Raw genomic sequence first — 6,000 nt, forward strand, 5'->3', positions numbered from 1 at the left:
GAATTGAAAGTTCATTATATACAATGCACAAGATTGAAGTTCGATACAACAATTCATATAAAGTTGTTTACATTCTAAAATACGAATCCCTAAATGTAATTAAGGTCAAGAGGATAGAATAAATGTAACAAACGATCATAAGAACATTATGGACATTTCTAACTCGACGAAAGTGTAATTTTTAAAAGTTAATTACAGAAATCGTCGCTGTCGTGGACCTCTACTTACAGCTTTCGTCCCTAAGTTTAATAAATTACAGTTTTAGTCCAAAAAACTTTGCTCTGTCAACACTTTTGGTCCTGACCATAAACATCCGTTAAAAGAAGGTCACGTGTCTGGTACGTGATGGGTAATCTCGTAATTTGGCTTCGAGTTATTTACAGAAATCATCCCTATCGTGAACCACCACTTTCAGCTTTGGTCCTTAACTTTTAATATTTAACTTTAAGTCAAATTAATTAATCTAAATCTAAAAACCCAAAATCTTATCAACATATATTAAACTAAATCTTATATACAAACTTCTAGAAATAATATATTCAAAGCTTTAATAAATGACACAATTTTTTAATAAATTACAGTTACCTAGTTTGTTGGGTTGGGGGGAGGGGTTATAGGGTTTGGAGTCACCGGAGATGATGGTGGTTGTGAGTTACCAGAATCTGTCGTAACTTCCATAGTAATTTCATCACTCACTTGAATCTGATTTCGAAGTTATTAGGAAATGCGGGCTTCAATTTGTTTCATGCTTTCCTAATTTCTTCACGCACACATATATTTATAGTAGCATTCACATGGTCACATATCATTCCCTTTTCATTTGTCATGGGTCACGAGCAGCTTGTGTGATTTATTAAAAATTTGTATATATTATTTCTAGAAGTTTATGTATATGATTTGGTTTAAAGTATGATGATAAGATTTTGAGTTTTAGATTTAGATTAAATAATTTGGCTTAAAGTTAATTATTAAAGGTTAGGGACCAAAGCTGAAAGTTGTGGTTCACGAAATGGATGATTTCTGTAAATAACTCGAAGCTAAATTACGAGATTACCCAAAACGTGCCAGACACGTGACCTCCTTTTAACGGACGTTTATGGACAAGACCAAAAGTGTTAACGGAATAAGTTTTTTAGGCTAAAACTGTAATTTATTAAACTTAGAGACGAAAACTACAAATAGAGGTACACGACAAGGACTATTTCTGTACTTTATTAAATGGTATGGTTTTTCAGACTAATATAGAATATAGATTACTGGTAAACATAAAATAAAAAATACTTTTTGATGGTATTTTATGTCCAGCTAAATTTAGTTAAAAGTGGGACCCAAGGAACTCAAACTTTGCTTTTCGGGCGTTGCAATTTGGATTTCAGTGGCCGGTATTCTTTCGCTTGCAATAGAAAACCATGTGAATTGTCCTTTATACCCATAACATGCTTCACATTTATATTTACCTTTGCTGTCTATCTTATCTTCGTTTCTACCCACCCTCCCTAATAATGGAAGTTTCAAATTTATATTCAATCATTTTTTTTCACTATGTTTCATCCCCCCCCAAAGATATACATGTGTGATGCGTACGTTTTTTACACTTTATTTAAATTAAACATTACCATTTTTCTTTTCATGTGCAGCCATTCAATTTCTAACTATATTATTATTATTATTATTATTATTATTATTATTATTATTATTATTATTATTATTATTATTATTATTATTATTATTTTGTCTTATCGTTAAAGATGAAATTAAACTAAGGATAAGCTAATTCATAGTTCCGTATTACAGATTTATAGACGATAAACGATTGAACATTTATTTATACTATATTATAAAGCAGATTCCCTTTGTCTAATATTTTAAGTTTCAACATTTACTTTCTCAAAATGTCCCTTCTATTAATTTTATATTTACCAAACACCCCTTCTCTCCTCAAATCTCAACATATATTTCTCCAATTCATTCAAAATCTTTTGGGAAAATGATTTATGATGTTAACATCATCTTTGTTGGATGATGTTGCTCTCACAAACTCACTTAAATCATTTTCTACACATGTCAAAAATCCCCCCATGATTTTAATGGTTTGTGAGAGCAACATCATCCAACTAAAATAATGTTAACATCATCCAAGTTATCCCCAAATCTTTTATCTCACAAACCGTACATCGATAAATTATTAAAATTGTATGTGTGTTCTTAAAATTTCATGCTCTTTCATTAGAGATGTCATTCGATATACTTTCGACGAATTTTTAATTCCGATGGCGGAACCCGTACGGTTAAGACATTTGACTATCACACTCTATGACCTATCACGCTTTATGACCTATCACTCCCACCATCTCACCGTCGCAACGCGCAAGTACTTACTCTCATACATGTAATGGAGTTGTTTATCGGAATGTTTTTCAAAACTCGAACAACATTTATACGTTTTACAATATTGTTTATTAATAGTTTGCAGTTTCATTGATTTTGAAGTTAATCATATCTACATAAATAATTAAACTTACTAAAAGTTTTATTATCTTATGTCTAGATACAAGCTATTAGCTTGTTTCTCTCCTAGTTTCATTGAAAATAATATTTTTGAACTTTGAGTTCTACATCATATATTTGTGGAGGAGGGAAGAGAAAAGGGATAATAAGTTATAAGGAAAATGATTAATCAACTTAATTGGTGTGTTTAAAAATATGCTTAAAACTTTAAGGGGGTGTTTGGTATGATGGAATGGAAAGGAGAGAAAGAGAATGAGAAAGATTTCCCTTGTTTCTTTGCGACGAAGAAAGGAAATGAGAAAGGAGAAAGGAGAAATGAGAATCAATTCCATTCTCTCCATTTTCTACAAATTGTAGAGAATGGGTGATAATGGAAAACAAAATTTTTTTAAGATGTTATATATAATAAATGTATTATTATTTTAAATTTTATTTTTTTATATATATTCATTCTCTGTTGGTACCAAACAACGGAATCCATTCTCTTTCCAAATACTCATTCTCTTTCTCACTATTTTCATTCTCTATTATATTTCCATTCTCTATGATTCTCTCCTACCAAACACCCCCTAAGAATTTGACATGTGGATTCCTCTAATTCTCTTTCCTAATCTTGCTCCCTGATTTTTTCACATGTCATCATTTTACAATTAGACACATCTTTAGTCACATCAAGTAGGTTGATTCATCATTATCCAAGTTATAATACCAGACATTTAGTAGTTCAAGAATAAAAATATAATAAGTTGTTTTAAACTTTCTTGAACTTCGAGTTTATATATAATTTCTTACGAGTATTTTCTTCGACAAATTCGGACCTTGATTATTCATTTGAGTTGTCCCCTTTAATCTAAACTTTTGCTTTTGACCCATTTGATGAAACAAACCAAACTAACACAATAATTAACGGGTTTATATAACACATATCATGACGATATTATGCCGTTATAGCATTTTAAATTAATGATTTTGTGACTTGGTTTGTTTTGTTTTATGTTTGTGCTTTTTATTTATTATTTTTTATTATAATTTTTTTTTATGCAGAATGAGAAAATAATTACATGGAAAGTTTGGGATTGAGCCACTTCACAACACCCATCAATTGGAACTAAAAGCTCGGTCATATATATCTGTTCAGGTTTGATGGCGTTATATAACTTAAAAGTTTCATTATGACTATATGTACAGTTATATAATTCGAAAATCTCAACTTGGTCGTGCAATTTGTAGAATGTACGTGAACAATTAATCTGGTTTCAGTTCAGGACAAAGTCTGAAAACGATAAGATGTTTGCTATAATCACCCGGAGAACTATACGTCATTGAAAAATTGTATTGACATCGCCGATGCAACGCGCGGGGATCCATCTAATAAATTCTTACGAATTTGGTTTGGAACTAATATGAAATGTGAATGTAGCATTAGGGACTTTATTGTATTTAACCAAATGTGGATAGAAATACCACATCCCATGTAAATCTTTATAGGGGTGGACGTACATGAGACTAATATTGGTCTAAAAAAAATATGGTATTGGTATCGGACTATCGGTGCCATATAAGGTGGTTCCAATCCTGAAAACTACCAAAAAAAATACTAGTGCCGATCTCGAATACTAATATTTTACTTGGTTTTTTTAAAGCCAATGTTTTGGTGTCATATATATTGAATAATTGGACAAAGTATAATAGTGTATTCACACACGAAAATACTCTTTTGAATAACTAAAAATTCATGATCGATTTAGTAATAAAATTTTGAAAATCAATGCTTAACAACCCAAAATGAGAAATGCTATAGTGACAAACAAATTTTTTCTAAAAAAGTTTACCAAAAATGTGGGATCAAAAACCAGTAATAAAACTTTTTATTTTTTCTCTCTCATTGTTTAATTGGTCCACATGAATTTGTAAAGTTTATTAGACACACCCATTAAACCATGAAACAATCATTTTTCCATCATATTGACTGGTTTTATTTTTGGGAATAATTTTGCTAGAACAATAATTAACTATCGACAATAAAATCTTCATTAGACAATTGTACACTATATTTTTAAAATATATGATGGTTAATTATTATTGTATCAATATCACTATCATCTTTATTTTTTTTTGATGCATAGTTGTTTTGTGCACTTTTTTATATATCAATGTTTGTAAATCTTTGTGTATCAAATTTGATGTACTTTTGCTTAGGTAATATTTTTTTAATCTTGTTTATCTTGATCAAGCATGATCCAATGATTAAAGTTTTATTCTATTTTTTTTTACGTTTATACTTATGTTATAAAAACAAACTTTTAAGTTATATAACGCCATCAAACCTGAACAGATATATAGGTTTGATATCTTTGGGATAAATTTAAAGCTTCTGGTAGCCCAACCACAAGTTTAGTAAATCGACCAGGCATTTGGCAACGACGACGTTGCTAAAGCTCTTGTATGGAAAAAGACAAAAGGCAGCTCCAGTAAATATCACATGCAAACAGTGTCGACGTCTGTACTACCCCTTTAGCAGCGACGTCGTTGCTAAAAGGTAACACGGATGTCAACACTGTTTGCACGTGCGGGGAACTGGTGTTTAAATGCTCACTTCTATCGATCCATGGATGTCAATAATTCTTCTTTCTTTCTTCTCGTGGCTCCTTTCTTTCCTATTTTTTTCTTTCTTGTTCTTCACTAAGTTATTGATACAAATGTGGTGCATTGAATTGTCTTGGATGGATTAATTCTAGGATATCTAGGTAGATCCTGATGATGACAATTATGAGTTTTACTATGAAGAGCCTGATAATGAATTTGACTCCCCTAATGTAAGTCCTGATTTTGACTACGACACTGTCACATTGGAAACCGAGGAGATATAATCGAATAATTACGTTAACATTTAAATAAAAGAATCTAAGTAATATCATTTCTTTCTTTGATAAGGTATGGTGGTTGGGTCAAAGAACGAAGATCAGATACTAACTCGGCTGGTGTAGTTAATAAAGTGTCGTTAATCTGTAATTGTGATGGAAAATGAGATAGCAGGTCAACTATTTTTTTTTCTTTAGATTTAAAGATTTGAAGGTTGTTCAATATGGTATGGTGGTTGGACAATTAATGTTATAAACCATAGACATAATCATCAATCGATCAGCTTTAAATCTGAAGGGTCATGCATGCACAAGATGGATGAGCGATGCTGAAAATGAGTTTGTGGAAATACAAACGGCTCGTGCATGGTACGTTGCCCCATCACATTCTGGTTCAACTGAAAGAGGAATTTCCATGAAACTTGACCCATGTCAGATCGAGACATTTACAACCATCTGAAAATGAGACGGAGAAATGCGATCGAGAAAGTAGAATAAATTCCAATGCAGGTCAAAAATATATAAAATATAAATTTTTAATAGTTACTATGATAGGATATTCGAAATGACTTACGTACATTTTTTTTTCCGATCGTTGCAGGTTATGTTCCATTTGCTACAACAGAATGAA

The sequence above is a fragment of the Erigeron canadensis genome, chromosome 8 (genome assembly GCF_010389155.1).
Source record: "Erigeron canadensis isolate Cc75 chromosome 8, C_canadensis_v1, whole genome shotgun sequence".
NCBI classification, from domain to species: domain Eukaryota; kingdom Viridiplantae; phylum Streptophyta; class Magnoliopsida; order Asterales; family Asteraceae; genus Erigeron; species Erigeron canadensis.